Below are 21,993 nucleotides of genomic sequence, written 5' to 3' on the forward strand. Positions count from 1 at the left end.
TTAATATTCTAATTTTATTTCCCCCTTTTTTTAGCTGATTAATCGATTTGTAGTGATAGACAAGCACAGCATGGCACACTGTTCAGTGCTATTAATTAAAAAAGTTTTATATGTATGCATATACTATATATATCAGTATATACATTTTTAATTGTATTACTTTAAAACTATACATTCCCTTTACAAATAATCCTTTAACTTGTAGGCATACAGTATCTCACAAAAGTAAGTACACCCTTCACGTTTTTGTATATATTTTATTACATCTTTTCATGTGACAATAATGAAGAAATTACACTTTTCTACAATGTAAAGTAGTGAGTGTACAGCTTGTATAACAGTGTACATTTGCTGCCCCCTCAAAAGAACTCAGCACACAGCCATTAATGTCTAAACCGCTAGCAACAAAAGTGAGTACACTCCTAAGTGAAAATGTCCAAATTGGGCCCAATTGGCCATTTTCCCTCCCCAGTGTCATGTGACTCGTTAGTGTTACAAGGTCTCAGGTGTGAATGGGTAGCAGGTGTGTTACATTTGGTGTTATCGTTCTCACTCTCTCATACTGGTCACTGGAAGTTTAACATAGCACCTCATGCAAAGAATTCTCTGAGGATCTGAAAAAAAGAATTGTTGCTCTACATAATGATGGCCTAGGCTATAAGAAGATTGCCAAGACAATGAAACTGCAGCACGGTGGCCATGACCATAGAGCGGTTAAACAGGACAGGTTCTACTTAGAACAGGCCTCGTCATGGTCCACCAAAGAGGTTGCGTAAACGTGCTCACCGTCATATTCAAAGGTTGTCTTTGGGAAATAGACGTATGAATGCTGCGAGTATTGCTGCAGAGGTTGAAGGGGTGGGGGGTCATCCTGTCAATGCTCAGATCATACGCTGAACGCTGCATCAAATTGGTCTGCATGGCTGTCATCCCAGAAGGAAGCCTCTTCTAAAGATGATGCACAAGAAAGCTCACAAACAGTTTGCTGAAGACAAGCAGACTAAGGACATGAATTACTTGAACCATGTTCTGTGGTCTGATGAGACCAAGATAAACGTATTTGGTTCAGATGGTGTCAAGTTTGTGTGGCAACAACCAATTAAGGAGTACAAAGACAAGTTTGTCTTGCCTACAGTCAAGCATGGTGGTGGGAGTGTTATGGACTGGTGTTGCATGAGTTCTGCCGGAACTGGGGAGCAACTGTTCATTGAGGGAACCATGAATGCCAACATGTACTGTGACATACTGATGCAGAGCATGATCCCCTCCCTTCAGGGATTGAGCCGCAGGGCAGTATTCCAACATGACCCCATACACATCTTCAAGACGGTTACTGCCTTGCTAAAGAAGCTGGGGGTAAGAGCCCTTTCACACTGCCAGCGCTCGGGTGTCGGCGGTAAAGCACCGCTAGTTTTAGCGATGCTTTACCGTTGTTTTTGCGTAGTTTTTCAGGCGAATTTAACCCTGCTTGCAGGACAATAAAGGGTTAAACGTGTTGCTGCTGAGGCGCTTTGCAGATGCTTTGGTGGCACAGCCCATTGATTTCAATCGGCAAAGGCGCTTTAGAAGCGGTGTATACAGCACTCATAACGCGCCTCAAAGAAGCTGCTTGCAGGAATTTTTTTTTGACGTTCTGCCAGTGCAGTGCCCCAGTGTGAAAGCACTCAGGCTTTCACATTGGGATTGCAGATGAGGATTTTTTCAGGCGCTTTACAGGTGCTATTTTTAGAGCTAAAGCATCTGAAAAAACGCCTCCCGTGTGAAAGGGGTCTAAAAGTGATGGCCTGGCCAAACATGTCTCCAGACCTAAACCCTGTGAGGCATGTTCAAACGGAAGGTGGAGGAGTGCAAGGTCTCTGACATCTACCAGCTCCATGATGTCGTCATGGAGAAGTGGAAGAGGACTCCAGTGGCAACCTGTGAAGCTCTGGTGAACTCCATGCCCAAGAGGGTTAAGGCAGTGCTGGAAAATAATGGTGGCCATAAAAAATTGACAATTTGGGCCCAATTTGTACATTTTCACATACGGGTGTACTCACTTTTGTTGCCAGCGGTTTAGACATTAATGGCTGTGTGTTGAGTTATTTTGAGGGGACAGTAAATTTACACTGTTATACAAGCTGTACACTAACTAATTTACATTGTAGCAAAGTGTAATTTCTTCAGTGTTGTCACATTAAACGATAGAATAAAATATTTACAAAGAAACGTGAGGGGTGTACTCACTTTTGTGAAAAACTGTACATGCAAGCCACCGGGCCATTGTGCTCTGTTTGCCTCTCTCAACACAAGTCTAGGGACTGACCAAAAACAGTGCCTGCTCCATGCAATTATGTCAAGGTTTTATATCATCTCTTGTAAATCGGGAATTGATATAGTCATTGGGAGAATGTCCAGTTTTGTACCAGTAAAGTGTATCTATAGCCAAAATGTTCTTTTCCAGTTTTGAACATACTAGTTATAGGTTATTTGCTGTCTGAGTCCCATTGAATAAAGATTGCTAGTCACTCCCTGTCCTGGAAAGGCAACAGGAAATGAGAAGAAGCCTCTCAAAAGTTAGTGGAAATCTCCTCTGGAACAGGTGTCCCTATAAAAAGATTTCACCTTCTGTTTTGTTGACAACTGTAAAATGTTGAATTTCCATCACTTTCTGTCCTAGTGACAATGGTCACCAGAAGTGGAGTCTTTCCTTTGGGGACGCAAGCAGCAGAAAAAATGAGAACATATATGCCTATGGTGCTGGATTTCACTTACCAAAATTTTTTGGTTGAAGAAGGTCACCCACATTCGTATAGGGGAGCAATGGCTCCACTGAGAATGCCTTCAGCACAAACAGGGTACCCTTTAGCAAAGGGGCCCAGAATTTTTGATAGAAAAGTCTAATGAGAGTACCAGACCAAGGAACTAAGGGGTGGATTTACCAAAAGCAAAAAAACTCACTTTGCAAGCGCAGTTGGACTCTGTTAGTGCAGTTCGAGCTTAGAAAATGAGATGAAGCGTCACTTTGCAAAGAATACTCAATCACATGCAAAGAAAATAAAAACAGCATGTTTGCACAGTGTTGGATGATGGGAGTCAGCAGAGCTTCCCCTTATTTACTAAGCTTTGGAACACTTAAAAAGTGCACAGTCTATCTGTGTCCAGTAAATCCACCGCTAAGAGTCAAAAAAAATCTCCAATACTGGTGGTAATTCATACAAAAAGACATAAAACAGCCAACAGGCTTAGGGAGCTGAAAGTTCTCCCCCTTCTTTGTGGCTCAAATATTGTATGTAGTTAGGACTCAAAAATGGCAAAGTCATCAAAAATAATTATTTGGAGAATAAACCATAGAAAGTGCCCAGGAACAGCAGCCATAAAAGAGCAAAATGGATATTTATGAGAACTTAAAATGCTTTGGCTGTTTCATGTCTATTTGTAGGAATTAACACCACTATTAAAGATCTTTGGACTCATAGTTCCTTGGCTCTCATTAGACTTTTCACTACCAACAATAAAAAAAAATGACAAGAGGTTCTTACCTGTCCTCTCTCTATCCAGAACACACATATTTTTGGGCTATAAATACACTTTAATTTAAACATTATAGAAAATATGATGAAAATACAGCATAGATTTCCCTTCCTAAGAAAAATGATTCTGTTGACCCCCCAAATCCCGACATGTCAAAGGCCCTGAAGAACAGCAGTTGTGCAGCCCTGTTAAGGAAGTGAATGGTATCCCGAGGGTCCCGACTCCCGTTAGAAGCAACGCTCAGGATAAGCATGGTCAGTTTTAGCACCTGTTCACAATATGTTAAATTGCAATATTTATTTCCTCTTAAAAAATACATTAGGCTTTTAATAAGCCGCTATGAATGTGTAGTAAAGCTTGTTAAAAAAAATTATATTATGGTATATATCAAGTTCATAGTTATTGTTTATTATGCTTTATATTTTTATTAAAAACAGACTGGACCTAAAAATACATTGGACCTGTTAAAATAAAATGCAAGTAGCAATTATGTGCTCTCACCCATGACAATGAGAATAGCTAATTTAATAACGGGATCAAACCAGTTGTTGCTATGAGCTATGGCAGATTTTTGCGCCTTTCTCAAATACATTAGCAAGTTTGCCCCAAGTTTCGGCCAGATGGACCAAGTGTAAAGTACCCAGTCCCCGTCTGGAGCCTCACGCCCTGGGGGATCAGGGCAAGGCTTTTAGAGGGCATGTGTACACCCGTTGCACATTTTTGTTTTTCATCCTCTTTATACGTGTGTGTGTGTGCATTTTTTTGGCACCAGTGAAGTTTTTGAGTGTGTTTCACACGCCACGGGCTTTCAAAAAGCAAGTTTGCTCCAAGTATTTTTGTTTACTTTAAAATTTGACTTATGTCATGTACACACAAATGGACTTTCTGGCAGAATAGGCCCGCCGGGAATCATTCTGTTGGATGGTCCGATCGTGTGTGGGATAATCCGATCGTTTTTCTTTAAAAAATTCAGACAGACATGTTTCAAATCTATCCGACGTACTGAACTCCTATCGTGGAAAACTGTTTGTCTGTATGCTGGTCTGATGAACCAAATACGACGCAAGGGCAGCTATTGGCTACTGCCTATTGGACTTCCTTTTTTAGTCCTGTCGTACGTCATCACGGTCAAAACAAACGGACTTTCGAACAGACTTTAGTCCATTCGTGTGCGGGCAAGTCCATTCATTTGGACGTCCGTCGTAACTTTGAAAGTCCGTCAGGAAGACTGTTGGACCTTTTCTGACGGAAAGTCCGGTCGTGTGTACGCGGCATGACTTATTGTAAAAAAAATAAAAATACAGACTGAATTCACTCATGACCCTTTCCATGTTTTTAACTGTTGAGGTTGGTATGGAGCTTGAGGACCCTCTTGGAGGTTTTGAAGGACCCTCTGGGACCTAGGCTTTCATTTAAAACAGAAGTGGGTCAGCTGGGTGCTAGGCATGGCTCAATGCTAGACCTGAAATGGGAGGCTTCTCTTGTGATGCCTTAACCTTTTGGTGACCACGTACTGTATATGTGCGACAACAAAGAGGGTAGGATTTACCCCCCACACACCACACATATGTGTCTATTGATGGGATAGGCTTCTGTGCTAAGCGTGTGCTCAGGTCTAAGCTAATGATCAGGAAGTAGCAGGACTGAATCCGGATCATGTGACCACTACGACAGCCAATCAGAATGGTCATATGATTAGACAGACCTTCCAGCTCCCTGAATGGCTTTAAAGGGACATCAGGATGGGCGGGAAGGGTATTAACAATGCTTTGGTTTGTAATATTCAACTAGAGCAATGCCTTCACCTCCAGCATTTCTTGCACTAAATCATGCATAATAGCTAAAATGGAGTGTATATATATATGGAAAGGCCAGTATGGTGGCCTGGAATTATGGGTGGAGCCCGGTGGAGTATATAACCAGCCCGTTCGCCTGGCTCCCTCGTCGGTTCCGGTGCGCGATATCTGATACGTCAGAAATCAAGGGCCGACTATCCACGAGACTTTACAGTGAGCCGGGTTCGTGAGTTCCTACGTTTTCGTCCGCCTCGTGTCGACAAAACCTTGTCGTTCGTCAGCGTCCGTCTGGTCGCCGTCTGAGTCGCTATACTCTAATCGAAAGTTTCGTTGTCGTACAACACGTCTGGGCCGGCTGTCGCAGGTAGGGCTTCGGCACCCTTTTCGTTTCATGTGTTTTAAAAGTCACGTAAATTAGATTCCTGAACTCACGAACCACTCACTCTAGCTTACACGAACGGCTTAACCGCGACACTTGTATTCGGTACCTCGCTGTCACTACCCCTTCTTCGTAGAAATCGTTGTCACCTTTTCGATACACGTCGTTCGTGCCAACTGGCTTCGTTTCGCAGCACGTCGTTGCTAAACCAAATGACTCTTTTGTTGTGTTCGAACCGATCGAACCATCTCGAAATTACAGCCGTCTGCTTGTCGCGCCAAATGGAGCAGTCCGGGCAATGTCAATCTCAGATTGTCCAAAACTGGAAAAAAGGAAAAATCATGTCATACCGTTGGTACTATGTCCGTCATGTCATTTCCTTTCATGTCAATCATTGCAGTCACTTCAATCATGTCAGTCGGTGATGTCGGATCATTTAATTTTCTGCCATTTCTAACCATGTTATCATTTCTGCCACTTGGCGCGCTCCGATTCGAATCCCGTCGCATCTCGAACGCACCGATTCGCTTCAAAGTGCCCCAAGGTTGGCCTCATTTCTGTACATACTCCAGAGACTGAGTCACTCGCAGGTCCAAGCATGGTCCTTGTTTCTAGTCTTTGTCATGGCATAACATTTCTGTCACTTATTACGCTCCAAGTCGAATCCCATCGCATTCCTCATGCATCGATTCGTTCTGGTGCGCCCAGCTGCACGCCTCATTTCCGTACCCCCCCCCTTTTTGCCGGAGCTCCACGTGGCAGGGTCCCCCCCCCTGCCTGATCTCCACGCGGCAAAGTCCCCTCCCCCCCCCCCCTGCCTGAGCTCCACGTGGCGGGGTTCACCCCTCGCCTGAGCTCCACGTGGCAGGGTCCCCCCTCCCCCCCTGCCTGAGCTCCACGTGGCGGGCTCCACCTCCGCCTGAGCTCCACGCGGCAGATCCCCCCCCCCCCCCTCTCCCCTGCCTGAGCTCCACGTGGCAGGGTTCACCCCTCGCCTGAGCTCCACGCGGCAGGTCCCCCCCCCCCTCCCCTGCCTGAGCTCCACGTGGCGGGCTCCACCTCCGCCTGAGCTCCACGCGGCAGATCCCCCCCCCCCCTCCCCTGCCTGAGCTCCACGTGGCGGGCTCCACCTCCGCCTGAGCTCCACGCGGCAGATCCCCCCCCCCCCCCCCCTCTATCCCCTGCCTGAGCTCCACGTGGCGGGGTTCCCCCCCGCCCGAGCTCCACGCGGCAGCCCCCCCCCCCCTCCCCTGCCTGAGCTCCACGTGGCGGGCTCCACCTCCGCCTGAGCGCCACGTGGCGGGTCCACCTCCGCTTAAACCCCACGTTCTATACGCATCTGCGTTGGAAAAAAAAAACGGGGTAGGGAAGGGAAAAGGAAGTCTTGCATCTACGACGCAACCAAGTCACGTCTCTGTCGCCATACGCACATTATTCTAAAATCGGTTGTCTGCTCGTTTCATTTATGCAGCTCATTTCAGTTATGTCTTTCTTCACATTTTCCAGTCTTACCTCCACGATTTAGCTAGACATCTCTCTGCAGGCATAGGAGTCTCATACAAACTTACCTTCATCTCCTCAGATCAGTCGAGTTTTCAGTAGGTCCAACCTGCACCGGGTCGGACGGTGCCTCCTTAGGTAAGAGAATCTTCGGGAAGGGAAACGCCCACAAGCGGTAGTGCCCTTCTCAAAAAAAAAAAAAAAAAAAAAAAAAAAAAATATATAAAAAAAAAAAAAGTTTGCTTAGGAGTCTCCTACGAGTCTTGTAATCCATGTCACCCTCTTAGGTTTCGTATAGGAGGAAAACCCGGTCCCAGGGATTAATAAAGCTTACCAAGCCCGGATTTTGCCACCATGTCCCAGGCTGGCAGCGAGGACTACACGGCTCCGTTGTCTCCGTCTCTTTTCTCAGAGAGCGGCAGCCAAAGGTCCTTCAGAACATGGACCATCCCCAGGCTGACGGCCGAGTTGAGGCGTAGGGGCGTACCCTTCCCAGCTACAGCCAGAAAGGCCGAGCTCTTCAGGCTCCTTTTCCCTCCTGCAGCCGCGGTTGAGGATAGTGCCCAGCAGGCCTCCCTGGGCTCCATCGCTGCCTCCATCACGCAGCTTCACACGCTGGTGTCATCCCTGACGACCTCAATGTCAGAAGTTCAGAGTCGGGTGGCCCTCCTCGAGACCCGCCCAGTCGTTTCTCCTCCTATTCCAGCTCCACAAGCAGTGGAGAACACTAGCGCAGGTACCCCCGGGTGTACGCCAGTAGTGTACCCTTCCCATTTAATATCAGCCAACATCAGGAAGGACATCCTAGAGGGAAAGGACGTCAATCTGGCCTCGCTACTGATATCCATTCACGAGCTGGCAGAAAATAAAGCTTATACTTGGGGGGACGTGTCGGTGGTCCTCAAAGCCAAAGACCCCAGGCTGGACAGGAAGCTGTCAGTCACCGAGTTCACCCTGGCCTTCGGCATGCTGAGGGATGTCATCTGCTCGGCCTCCCCCGGCAGAAGGGAGGAACTGGATCGTTACCTCCACGTAGTAGTCGACCTGGGGTACAAATACGGCGGTTTCGCTTTTTATGACTATCACCGCTCCTTCTCCGCTAAGGCGGCCGCCAGGCTCTCTCAATTTCAGTTACCTACGGATTGGAGTGCCTTGGACACCGAGTTGTTCTGCCGACACTTCGCAGGGCTGCGGTCTCCTCTTTGTGCCATCTGCCAGTCAGCTACTCACACCGCGACTTGGTGTGCCAGCTCGGTGGCAACCCCGCCTGTAGACGGTCCATCGACCTCAGGTTCTGCCCAGGCCCTACCAGCACCGGCACGCCTGCCTCAGACAGATAAACTGGGGCGCCCGGTCAAGACCTTGGGTGGCGCAGCCATCTGTAACAACTATAACAGTGGGTCGTGCAATTTCAGCCAGTGCAGGCTGCTCCATGTATGCTCACGGTGTAATAGAGCTCATCCCAGGCTCATGTGCGAGCTTAAGCAGGCTAGGAAATCGTGACTGAGCCGGGTCAACGTGTCGTGGCTCGGTGTCTACCTCGCCAATCACCCCACCCCCTCACTTGCCACCTACCTAGTCCAGGGCTTTACTCAGGGCTTTCATACAGGACTTATTTCCCTCCCTCACCTCACACACGAGTGCCAGAACCTGCGGTCAGCAGCCACCGACGTACAGGCCATCGACCAGCTGTTACAGGCAGAACTAGACCGGAATTTCATCATAGGCCCTTTCACGAAGCCCCCATTTAACACCTGGCGAGTCAGCCCTATTGGGCTTGTCAAGGGCAAGTTCTCAAATAAACTTAGGTTGGTCTACGACTTGTCAGCGCCTTATTCTTCCTCTGTCCCCAGTCTTAATTCTCTTATCCCCTCCGAGGAGTTCTCCCTCAAATACGCGTCCGTAGACATGGCCATCCAGGCCATTCTCAAGTCAGGCACAGGTACATGGCTCTCCAAGGCCGACATCTCGGACGCCTTCAAGCTCCTTCCTATCCATCCATCTCTCTGGTGCTGGCATGGCATCAAATGGAGGGAGCTCTACTATTTTGCCACTAAGCTGACCTTCGGGTCCAAGAGTAGCCCCTGGCTCTTCGACTCGTTTGCGCAGGCTCTCGAATGGATCTTGCTGCACGTAGCCCAGTGCCAGGGAGTCATACACTACTTGGATGACTTCCTGCTGGTCGAGTCACCTGGCTCCCTTCCAGGGGATTTGGATAAACTAAGGGTGGTCTTCAATAATCTTGACGTCCCGATTGCTGAGCACAAGGTAGAGGGCCCTGCGCAGGCAATCACCTTCCTCGGGGTCAGCTTAAATACCAGCACTATGCAGGCCAGCCTTCCCCCGGATAAACTAAGCCGCATCAGGTCGGTCATGAGGGACTTCACCCGCACCAGAACTTGTACCAAGAGGCAGTTACAGTCCCTTCTCGGTATGCTTAATTTTGCCATGCGCATCATCCCTCAAGGTCGCGCTTTCATATCACGCCTGTTAGTCCTACTGTCTCATTCACAAGACCCGGAGCATATCCTCAGCCTGGACCCCGCAGCTATAGCAGACCTTGCCATGTGGGAAGAATTCCTGACGTCCTGGAATGGCGTGTCCCTCTTCATTCCCTCCGTGTCCTCCTCATCGCCGCAGGTCGTGACCGACGCAGCGGCCTCCACGGGTTTCGCGGCAATTTTTGGCCACCTCTGGCTTGCAGCCCCTTGGCCTCCTCAGATACTGGCTATTCCGGGCTTCACCGAGACGTCCTCCCTATTTGAGTTGTACCCCATCGTAGCCGCTGCCCATACGTGGGGCCGCAGTTGGTCCGGTCAAACAGTGACCTTTTCAACGGACAATCTCGCCACTGCGGAAATCATTAACAAAGGCAGGTCCAAGTCTCTGGAGATTATGTCCTTCCTGCGGCGACTGGTCCAGCTCTCGTTATTGTTTCAATTTAATGTCCATTGTGCCTTTATCCCCGGTAAATGTAACCGGGCAGCGGACGCCCTTTCCCGCTTTAACTTAGTTTCCTTTTTTGATCAGGTGCCCGGAGCCGGACCAACGTCAGCAGTTATCCCGGACTGGTCTCAACTGACCCTGGATTAACCCCTCACCTAGTAGCCGCGACTCAACTCATCAATCACTCCCTCGCAGACAATACCCGCAAGGCCTACCAAACAGCCTGGAGGGCCTTTAACCGCTTCTTAACGTCTCACTCCACAGAGACCTCCCGGGTCAAGCAAGTTCTGGCCTTCGTTGCCCATTGCCACTCGGACTTGGCGCTATCCGTCAACACGATCCGACTATACCTGGCCGGGGTACAACATTTTACGTCCCTCCAGGACCCCGCTGAACCCTCCTTGTTCACTTTCCACGCCATTCGGGCCGTCATGCGTGGCATCCAGAAACGCCAGCCTGCGGCCTCCCTCAAACGCTTGCCTATCACAGGAGACATTTTCAGAAACATGTCCGATATTTTGGCCACTGCACCTTTCGGACTCCACACTAGTACCATTATACAAGCAGCCATACACCTGGCCTTCTACGGCTTCTTGCGGCCAGGCGAGTTTACCTCCAGTAGCCCCTCAGCTCGCACGCTATGCAAGCACCACCTGGTCAGGCACGGAGACCATTTCATCCTGCATATAGCAGTGTCCAAGACGCAACAACTTGGCCCGGGGACGGACATACATTTTTATAAAACTAACAACCGCTGGTGCCCGGTCGCCATGCTCACCCGCTTGTTGACCCTTCTGGCCGATCAACCAGGAACTGGCCCGCTCCTACCATTCCACGGTAAGCCACTGAACGCAGCCCAGTTCATGGAGCATGTCAGGATACTCCTGGGCATCCTTCACCTCGATCCGGCTCACTACTCCGGACATTCGTTTCGGATCGGAGCAGCTTCAACTGCCTCCCGCCAAGGGGTCCCGGTCCACATCATCAAAAAGTTGGGTAGGTGGAAGTCCGCCTGCTTCGCCCGTTACATACCCAATCCGCAAGTAGAGATGGCCCAGGCCTTCATCAAGCTCACCCAGTAACAAACTCGAATCAATAAAGGCATTCCCTACCTGTATGTTTTTGCCCCCTTATTTTGGTATACCCTACGTTAGGCCAGGGCACACTTTCAGGTCCGGTTCAAGTAAGCGAGTTTTGTGTTATCCTTGTTTGTCATCCTTATCCGTATCGGTCAGAGGGCTCTGGGCCATAAATGGAAAGGCCAGTATGGTGGCCTGGAATTATGGGTGGAGCCCGGTGGAGTATATAACCAGCCCGTTCGCCTGGCTCCCTCGTCGGTTCCGGTGCGCGATACCCACCCACCCATCCCCTGTCAGGGCATTTCTCAAGCATTATACTCCCGGGCGAGTACTCATTTCACTCCATTTCATTTTCATTTCATTCATTACTCATTTCTCTATCAAGGGTATGCCCCCTTATTTTGGTATACCCTACGTTAGGCCAGGGCACACTTTCAGGTCCGGTTCAAGTAAGCGAGTTTTGTGTTATCCTTGTTTGTCATCCTTATCCGTATCGGTCAGAGGGCTCTGGGCCATAAATATATATATATATATATATACACACATACACACACACTGTATATATGACAAATAATTGTTCTTGCACATGGCCTTTGGTGACAGTGGCCAATCACCTGAATAAATAGACTAACAAATATACTCTATGGCCAAAGGTTTGAAGGTTTATGAACACATGACTAGTGATGGACGAACGTTTCGCCCGGCGGTCGTTTCGCGGCGAATTTCCGACATTCGCGGTCCGCACGTTCGAACGCCTTTTTCCGTCGTTCGCCGCGGCGGACTTACGTGTTTAATGTATACAAGAACTTTAACCTTTGGTGACACGTTTATCATGTGATACAGGACAGCCAATTGAGACATGACAGCACATGGACACTTGGACATTCCCCCTAACCTATAAATACACCCGATCCGGTGGCCATTTTACATTCTTTCTTCTGTTACGATAGGGACAGGTTCCTGTGTGGAGTAGGGAGAGATAAACCACTAGCTATTTGGTACACAAAAGTTCTTTTCAGGACTGGTATAGGTGTTAGGTGTTGATAGGTTTGCTGTGCTGCTGATTCTTGCAGCAGCCTGAGTGTCTTTTGTTAGTTTAGAGAAAGGGAAAGGACGGTGTATGCTACAGGGACAGCCAGATTAGTCTTTCATCATCATCATCATCATCATCATCATCATTAGCTGTTACTATCAAGGTCCACAAAAGAGCTGTTCCAGTAACCACTAATCGTTCTCTTTTTTTGCCAATTTGTATAGGGACAGGAAGGAAGCAGTGTTGTCAGGCAGTGAGGGTAATTTTAAAGACTTGCTGTTATTATTAGTTCCACAAAGGTTCTTTTCAGGACTGGTATCAGTGGTACAGTAATAGGCTTGTACATGTATAATATTCTTTCTTCCAAATATAGAAAGGATATTATACTTGACTGCTGCCCTTCTGCTGCAGTCTGCTAAACATTCACAACTCACTTGTTCCACAAAAGTTCTTATAAGGACTGGTAACTTGGTATAGGGTGCTACGGTACATAGGCTTGAGTGCGGTACAGTCTGCTGTTCTGTAAGGACCGCTATCGGTCCACAATAGATAGGGTTGACGTGCACCACTGCTGACCGCTGCCCTATACTGCAGCAGTCCTTCAGCGGTATAGGGACTGACGTACAGTCTGCTAATCACTAACACACAACCTGCTTGTTCCACAAAAGTTCTTATAAGGACTGGTAACTTGGTATAGGGTGCTACGGTACATAGGCTTGAGTGCGGTACAGTCTGCTGTTCTGTAAGGACCGCTATCGGTCCACAATAGATAGGGTTGACGTGCACCACTGCTGACCGCTGCCCTATACTGCAGCAGTCCTTCAGCGGTATAGGGACTGACGTACAGTCTGCTAAACACTAATACACAACCTGCTTGGTCCACAAAAGTTCTTATAAGGACTGGTAACTTGGTATAGGGTGCTACGGTACATAGGCTTGAGTGCGGTACAGTCTGCTGTTCTGTAAGGACCGCTATAGGTCCACAATAGATAGGGTTGACGTGCACCACTGCTGACCGCTCACCTATACTGCAGCAGTCCTTCAGCGGTATAGGGACTGACGTACAGTCTGCTAATCACTAACACACAACCTGCTTGTTCCACAAAAGTTCTTATAAGGACTGGTAACTTGGTATAGGGTGCTACGGTACATAGGCTTGAGTGCGGTACAGTCTGCTGTTCTGTAAGGACCGCTATCGGTCCACAATAGATAGGGTTGACGTGCACCACTGCTGACCGCTGCCCTATACTGCAGCAGTCCTTCAGCGGTATAGGGACTGACGTACAGTCTGCTAAACACTAATACACAACCTGCTTGGTCCACAAAAGTTCTTATAAGGACTGGTAACTTGGTATAGGGTGCTACGGTACATAGGCTTGAGTGCGGTACAGTCTGCTGTTCTGTAAGGACCGCTATCGGTCCACAATAGATAGGGTTGACGTGCACCACTGCTGACCGCTCACCTATACTGCAGCAGTCCTTCAGCGGTATAGGGACTGACGTACAGTCTGCTAATCACTAACACACAACCTGCTTGTTCCACAAAAGTTCTTATAAGGACTGGTAACTTGGTATAGGGTGCTACGGTACATAGGCTTGAGTGCGGTACAGTCTGCTGTTCTGTAAGGACCGCTATCGGTCCACAATAGATAGGGTTGACGTGCACCACTGCTGACCGCTGCCCTATACTGCAGCAGTCCTTCAGCGGTATAGGGACTGACGTACAGTCTGCTAATCACTAACACACAACCTGCTTGTTCCACAAAAGTTCTTATAAGGACTGGTAACTTGGTATAGGGTGCTACGGTACATAGGCTTGAGTGCGGTACAGTCTGCTGTTCTGTAAGGACCGCTATCGGTCCACAATAGATAGGGTTGACGTGCACCACTGCTGACCGCTGCCCTATACTGCAGCAGTCCTTCAGCGGTATAGGGACTGACGTACAGTCTGCTAAACACTAATACACAACCTGCTTGGTCCACAAAAGTTCTTATAAGGACTGGTAACTTGGTATAGGGTGCTACGGTACATAGGCTTGAGTGCGGTACAGTCTGCTGTTCTGTAAGGACCGCTATAGGTCCACAATAGATAGGGTTGACGTGCACCACTGCTGACCGCTCACCTATACTGCAGCAGTCCTTCAGCGGTATAGGGACTGACGTACAGTCTGCTAATCACTAACACACAACCTGCTTGTTCCACAAAAGTTCTTATAAGGACTGGTAACTTGGTATAGGGTGCTACGGTACATAGGCTTGAGTGCGGTACAGTCTGCTGTTCTGTAAGGACCGCTATCGGTCCACAATAGATAGGGTTGACGTGCACCACTGCTGACCGCTGCCCTATACTGCAGCAGTCCTTCAGCGGTATAGGGACTGACGTACAGTCTGCTAAACACTAATACACAACCTGCTTGGTCCACAAAAGTTCTTATAAGGACTGGTAACTTGGTATAGGGTGCTACGGTACATAGGCTTGAGTGCGGTACAGTCTGCTGTTCTGTAAGGACCGCTATCGGTCCACAATAGATAGGGTTGACGTGCACCACTGCTGACCGCTCACCTATACTGCAGCAGTCCTTCAGCGGTATAGGGACTGACGTACAGTCTGCTAATCACTAACACACAACCTGCTTGTTCCACAAAAGTTCTTATAAGGACTGGTAACTTGGTATAGGGTGCTACGGTACATAGGCTTGAGTGCGGTACAGTCTGCTGTTCTGTAAGGACCGCTATCGGTCCACAATAGATAGGGTTGACGTGCACCACTGCTGACCGCTGCCCTATACTGCAGCAGTCCTTCAGCGGTATAGGGACTGACGTACAGTCTGCTAAACACTAATACACAACCTGCTTGGTCCACAAAAGTTCTTATAAGGACTGGTAACTTGGTATAGGGTGCTACGGTACATAGGCTTGAGTGCGGTACAGTCTGCTGTTCTGTAAGGACCGCTATCGGTCCACAATAGATAGGGTTGACGTGCACCACTGCTGACCGCTCACCTATACTGCAGCAGTCCTTCAGCGGTATAGGGACTGACGTACAGTCTGCTAATCACTAACACACAACCTGCTTGTTCCACAAAAGTTCTTATAAGGACTGGTAACTTGGTATAGGGTGCTACGGTACATAGGCTTGAGTGCGGTACAGTCTGCTGTTCTGTAAGGACCGCTATCGGTCCACAATAGATAGGGTTGACGTGCACCACTGCTGACCGCTGCCCTATACTGCAGCAGTCCTTCAGCGGTATAGGGACTGACGTACAGTCTGCTAAACACTAATACACAACCTGCTTGGTCCACAAAAGTTCTTATAAGGACTGGTAACTTGGTATAGGGTGCTACGGTACATAGGCTTGAGTGCGGTACAGTCTGCTGTTCTGTAAGGACCGCTATCGGTCCACAATAGATAGGGTTGACGTGCACCACTGCTGACCGCTCACCTATACTGCAGCAGTCCTTCAGCGGTATAGGGACTGACGTACAGTCTGCTAATCACTAACACACAACCTGCTTGTTCCACAAAAGTTCTTATAAGGACTGGTAACTTGGTATAGGGTGCTACGGTACATAGGCTTGAGTGCGGTACAGTCTGCTGTTCTGTAAGGACCGCTATCGGTCCACAATAGATAGGGTTGACGTGCACCACTGCTGACCGCTGCCCTATACTGCAGCAGTCCTTCAGCGGTATAGGGACTGACGTACAGTCTGCTAATCACTAACACACAACCTGCTTGTTCCACAAAAGTTCTTATAAGGACTGGTAACTTGGTATAGGGTGCTACGGTACATAGGCTTGAGTGCGGTACAGTCTGCTGTTCTGTAAGGACCGCTATCGGTCCACAATAGATAGGGTTGACGTGCACCACTGCTGACCGCTGCCCTATACTGCAGCAGTCCTTCATCGGTATAGGGACTAAGAGTTTTGTCACAGGGTCATTTAAAAAATGACAGGCAGAGGAAGAGGCAGGCCCTTCCGCAGGGGTGGTAGGGGTAGGGCAGGAGCAACAGGCTTGAGCCAAAGTGGGAAGTTGCAGAAGGTGCGTTCAATTACTTTAAAGGATGCACCAGACTTGGTTGAGTGGCTCGCTCAGCCTTACTCTTCTGCACCCTCCTCATCCTCTCGATCTGCACCCTCTTCTTCACTCTCTGCTATGTGCACCCCCAAAGACACTACCACCAACAACACGACCACCACCACCACCACCACATACCTTCCGCTTGAGTCACTGGAATTATTTTCCGATCCATATCAAGAGGACATTTCTGATGCGCAGCCACTCTTGGTATTGGATCAGGAAGAGGAGGTAGCAACAAGCGCTACTCAGCAGTCTGACGCCAGTACCCAGATCAGCCCAAGGAGGAGGTTGGTCCCCGGTGTTGCTGCCTACTCCGAGATCTCTACTTATAGCGGTGGGGAAGGTGACGTTGATGATGACGTGTCTAGTGATGTCACGTGGGTGCCCACAAGAGAGGAAGAGGAGGGGAGTTCAGAGGGAGATATGGACCAGCAGATAGGGAGGAGAAGCAGCAATGACTTACATTGCACAGCAGGGACAAAGCAGACTGCAAATGTATCAGGAGCGAGTCATCGACCATGTACGGTCACATCTGGCGCTCCCAGGACACCGGCACATGGCTCCGCAGTGTGGGCTTTTTTTAACGTGTCCGCTGCTGACAATAGCGTTGCCATCTGCAATCTTTGCAGTCAACGCGTTAGTCGCGGTAAGCCCAATACTCACCTAGGGACGACCGCCTTAAGAAGGCACATGAGCAGCCATCACCGAGCCCAGTGGGAGCAACGGAACACACAAAGCCACACTGCAGGCTCTCACCGTCCAGCCTCGTCTTCTACTTCTCCTTCTCCTCTCTCCTCACAATTGTCCTCCACTCCACCTTCCATCACGCCAAGCTCACATTTTTCTGCAAAAAGGCAGGCTTCCGTGGGCCTAATGTTTGAGCGTAAAAAAATGATGACGCCGGATAACCCTCTTGCCCAACGGTTGGCGGCTGGCTTGTCAGAACTCATAGCCCGCCAACTACTGCCATATAAACTGGTGGACTCGGAGGCCTTTCGCAAATTTGTGGCCATTGGAACACCACAATGGAAGGTCCCAGGAAGGAAGTATTTCTCAGAGAAGGGCATCCCAGAGCTATATGGCCATGTTCAGCGGCAAGTGAATGTATCTCTGGCACACAGTGTCGGTGCCAAGATACATCTGACCACAGACACGTGGTCTAGCAAACACGGGCAGGGAAGGTATATCAGTTTTACTGCCCACTGGGTGAACCTTCTGACGGCCGTCAAGCATGTAACCCGTGGCACCCGTGTAGATTTGGTTTTACCGCCACGGATTGCATGCAGGCCTGACTCTTCTTCTCCTCCTCCTACTCCATCCTCCTCCCTCTCCTCCTCAGCTGCCTCCTCCTTTTCCGCTGCTAGCGTCTCTTCCACTGCACCGCCCAAGCTCCCCAGAACCTATTCCACATGCCAGGTGAGACGTTGCCATGCCGTGCTGCGTCTGTTGTGCCTGGAAGCAAAGAGCCACACTGGCCCGGCACTCCTTTCAGCTTTGCGTTCACAGGCAGATGAGTGGCTAACACCGCTCAATTTGACAGTTGGTAAAGTGGTGTGTGACAACGGTGCCAATCTGCTTAGCGCATTGAAACAGGGCAAAATCACGCACGTGCCGTGCATGGCACACGTCTTAAACTTGGTCGTGCAGCGATTCCTTGTCAAATACCCTGGGGTCCAGGACATCTTGCGGCAGGCAAGGAAAATCTCGGCCCATTTCAGAAGATCTTACACGGCCATGGCTCGCCTTGCTGACATTCAGCGGCGACACCATCTGCCGGTCAGACGTCTTATTTGCGATTGCCCGACGCGATGGAACTCAACCTTCTATATGCTTGATAGGCTGCTCCAGCAGAAACGTGCAGTTAACGTCTACCTGTATGAACTCTGCGAAAGAAACGGTTCTGGGGAGCTGGGTTTTTTTTCACCGCGCCAGTGGCTGCTCATGCGCGACACATGCAGACTTCTGCGGCCATTTGAGGAGATCACCAAACTGGTCAGTCGCAGCCATGGCGCCATCAGTGACATGGTACCTTATGCCTTCTTTCTGGAGCGTGCATTGCGTCGTGTCATTGATCAGGCTGTGGAGGAGCAGGAGCGGGAAGATGAGGAAGTCGCAATGCTGGATGAATTCCCAGGGGGGGCTACTCTATCTGAGACAAGTCAACAACAGGAGTCTGATGAGGAGTCAGAGGAGGATGGTGCCGGGGCGGATGAGCAGGAGCAAGAAGAGCATGCTTTAAACCTTTCTGGGATCCCTGTTGTGCGAGGATGGGGAGAGGAGAATGAAGAGGACGACATTATCCTGGATGATGAGCAGGAGCCAGGCCACCACACCGCTTCCACTTTAGTGCAAATGGGGGCCTTCATGCTCCAGTGTTTTAATAGGGACCCCCGTATAAAAAGCATGAGGGTCAAGGACCAGTACTGGGTGGCAACGTACTTAGACCCCCGGTACAAACACAAAATGGCGGAAATGTTACCGCCGTCGCAGAGGGCTGTCAGAATGCAGCACTTCCAGGCCTTGCTTCGAGAAATGCTGCATTCTGCTTTTGCGTGCGCTGGCAGAGGAGCAATTCCCACTCCCAGAGAAGGATTTGCGGGTACCAATCCAACAGCGCCTGCAAGAAGAGGCCGGTTTGAAGATGTGTTGGTGACTTCGGATATGAGGTCATTCTTTCAGCCGACCCATCGACAGGTGTCATCCGGATCCAGCATCAGGGAACGCCTAGACCGTCAGGTGTCCGACTACATTGGGTTAACGGCCGATGTGGACGCTCTGAGGAGTGATGAACCCCTAGACTACTGGGTGGGCAGGCTTGACCTCTGGCCAGAGCTTGCCCAATTTGCAATCGAACTGTTGGCTTGCCCCTCATCCAGTGTCCTGTCCGAAAGGACGTTCAGCGCAGCAGGGGGGATTGTGACCGATAAGCGTACTCGCCTAGCTCACCACAGTGTTAACTACCTCACATTTCTAAAAATGAATGAGGCATGGATCTCGGAGGAATTCAACACATGTGACCAGTAGACCATGTATATGTCTATAAACTATTTTTTTAATCAAGCACACAGACCTTCTTAATTCATTTGGCTCACTTCCTTGACCCAAAAAAGCACACCGTACTATATGCCCCTACCCTCCTCTTTGAAGAGGTTGAGCGGTGTCATATTTCTACTGGGGCTGCTTATGATATCCCTGTGCTGTGCTGACTTCCTCCTGGGGGTTCTTATTATGAAGGGATCACACTATCCCTGTGCTGTGCTGACTTCCTCCTGGGGGTTCTTATTATGAGGGGATCACACCATCCCTGTGCTGTGCTGACTTCCTCCTGGGGCTGCTTACGGTGCTGCTGTCAGTGCTGTATGTCACGGTGCTGCTGTCAGCGCTGTATGTCACGGTGCTGCTGTCAGCGCTGTATGTCACGGTGCTGCTGTCAGCGCTGTATGTCACGGTGCTGCTGTCAGCGCTGTATGTCACGGTGCTGCTGTCAGCGCTGTATGTCACGGTGCTGCTGTCAGCGCTGTATGTCACGGTGCTGCTGTCAGCGCTGTATGTCACGGTGCTGCTGTCAGCGCTGTATGTCACGGTGCTGCTGTCAGTGCTCTGTATTACGGTGCTGCTGTCAGATGCCTCTATCACGGTGCATGTGTCATTCCGGTATGTCACGCTGCTGGTGATCATCTCCTGCACCCTCTTCTTTGCCTACCCTGGTCCCTGACCTTCCCTCTCCTCCATTGCCTTCATTAGCTCCATAGTCCTGAATTGTTAGAACAATTTCCCAAATAAAATAAAAATGCTTGTAGTTATCGATCCCAAATTCACCTCATACATGTATTATGTCATTGTCCAGATGGTGGGACTACGTTTTACCCCCTAATAATTACCACGTGGCCGCAAATTCGACATGAAGGTTTGCAAAGTTCGCCTCCCATTGAAGTCAATGGGGCCCGCGGCGAACGTTCGGTTTCGCGAACGTTTGGGTCCGTTCGCATTTCGCTTTCGCGAAACGTCCCGTCGGAAGTTCGTCCATCACTACACATGACCATCACACTTATTTGAGCTTGTTGGACATTCAGTTCCAAAACCATGGGCAATAATATAGAGTGCGTTTCCTCACTGAAGCTACTACAGACTCCTCCCTTCTGGAAAGAAGACTTTGGAGTGCATCTGTGGCAATTTCTTCCCATTCAGCTAGAACAGTGGTTTCCAAACTTTCTAAACAAAGGGCCAGTTTACTGCCCTTCAGACTTTAGGGGGTTCAGACTGCCCAGTGATAATAAAAAAAAATGCCCAATCTTTGGTATTAAGGGGAGAAATTGCTGTGTCAATGGGAGGAATAGTGTCCCATTGTTGGTGTCTGTGGCAAGAAATGACCCCCCCCCCCCCCGTTGGTGTTAATGCCAGCAATAATGACTCAAGGGTCGAATAAAGTTAAGCAAATAGCCACAGTTTGGAGACCACTAAGCTAGAAGATCATTTTGTGACATCTGGTGCTGATGCTGGGTGGGAAGACCTTACTTGTAACTGCTATTCCTGTTCATCCCAAGGGTGTTCGGTGGAGCTGAGGTTAGGGTTTTGTGGATGCCACTCTAGTTCCTCCATACCAAACTGGTCAAACCATGTCTTTATGGAGTTGGCTTTGGGTACAGGGGGACAGTCATGATGGAACAGAAAATGGCCTTCCCCAAATGGTTACCACAAGTTCATAAGAGCACAGTTAAAATGTCTTTGTATGCTGTAGCATTAACCATATCCAAAACCAGAAAAACCTGAAGTCATATCATTTGGGAACAGTGTTCAAATACTTTTGGCCATATTGTATAGGTGTGATAGGTGTCCAAAACTAGTAGGCATATAATCTGCCATTTACATCTTCTGATGTATCTAAACACATACAGTCTTTGTAGATTTATATCCTCCAGTGCTGATTCAGCTTTTAAAATATCCTCCCTGAAAAGGTCAGCTCAAAGAAAACGAGTACAGACTGTTATTATTGATGTAACCCAATGTTTCTCAACCAGGGTGCCTGGTGTGCCATTTGGGTCTTCCCCAGGGTGCTGTGAGAACAGCATCATCAGTTGTGTGTGGGCCAGCCGTCAGTACCACAACATTCAATGATGCTCTAGGGCCAGGACACACAACGCAATTCATTGCTAAGGTGATGGTGTCCGACTTGCCCACACTATGGTAATTCATGACTCTGATCCAGGCTGGGCAGCATTCGGGGCCAATCCAGCATTCTGGAGAAGATGGAAATCTGCCTCCTGTAGACATCCTCCATCTATCATACTTTGTAATACTGCTGGAGCTAAAAGATAGGGATTCTGATGTTAAATGGGGACTATGTGATTGGGGGGCTGTGTGATGAGGGGACTCTGTGGTGATAGGGAGGCTTTGTGGTGATGAGGGGACTCGTGCAGGCCCAAAACAGGGGGGGGGGGGGTGGCTGCCCTTGGTGCTGTGGAATATCGTGAGATGTTCTTGCCACTACAAACTGACAGGAGTAATGACAGCAGCATTACTACTCCTGTCAGCTTATCATGGGAAGTGACAAGCAGAATCAGGAGAGCAAAGAGGAGATGGGGTCAGGTAAGGAAACCATGGGGGTCAACGATTTGTCTTTGGAGGGGATATTTTAACAGGGGGGGTTTGTACTAGAAGAAGGGGGAAT

General features: G+C 49.1%; 1 protein-coding gene across 2 annotated transcripts in view; it reads right to left on the minus strand.

Annotated features, from left to right (window-relative positions):
* The window catches only part of DISP3 (dispatched RND transporter family member 3), a 278,254-nt gene that overhangs the window by 58,689 nt on the left and 197,572 nt on the right, over nucleotides 1-21,993 (minus strand). The window lies entirely within an intron of this gene.

This window comes from Lithobates pipiens, unplaced genomic scaffold (genome assembly GCF_037356315.1).
Source record: "Lithobates pipiens isolate NorthernLeopardFrog02 unplaced genomic scaffold, aLitPip1_a1.2 Scaffold_27, whole genome shotgun sequence".
Classification (NCBI taxonomy): Eukaryota; Metazoa; Chordata; class Amphibia; order Anura; family Ranidae; genus Lithobates; species Lithobates pipiens.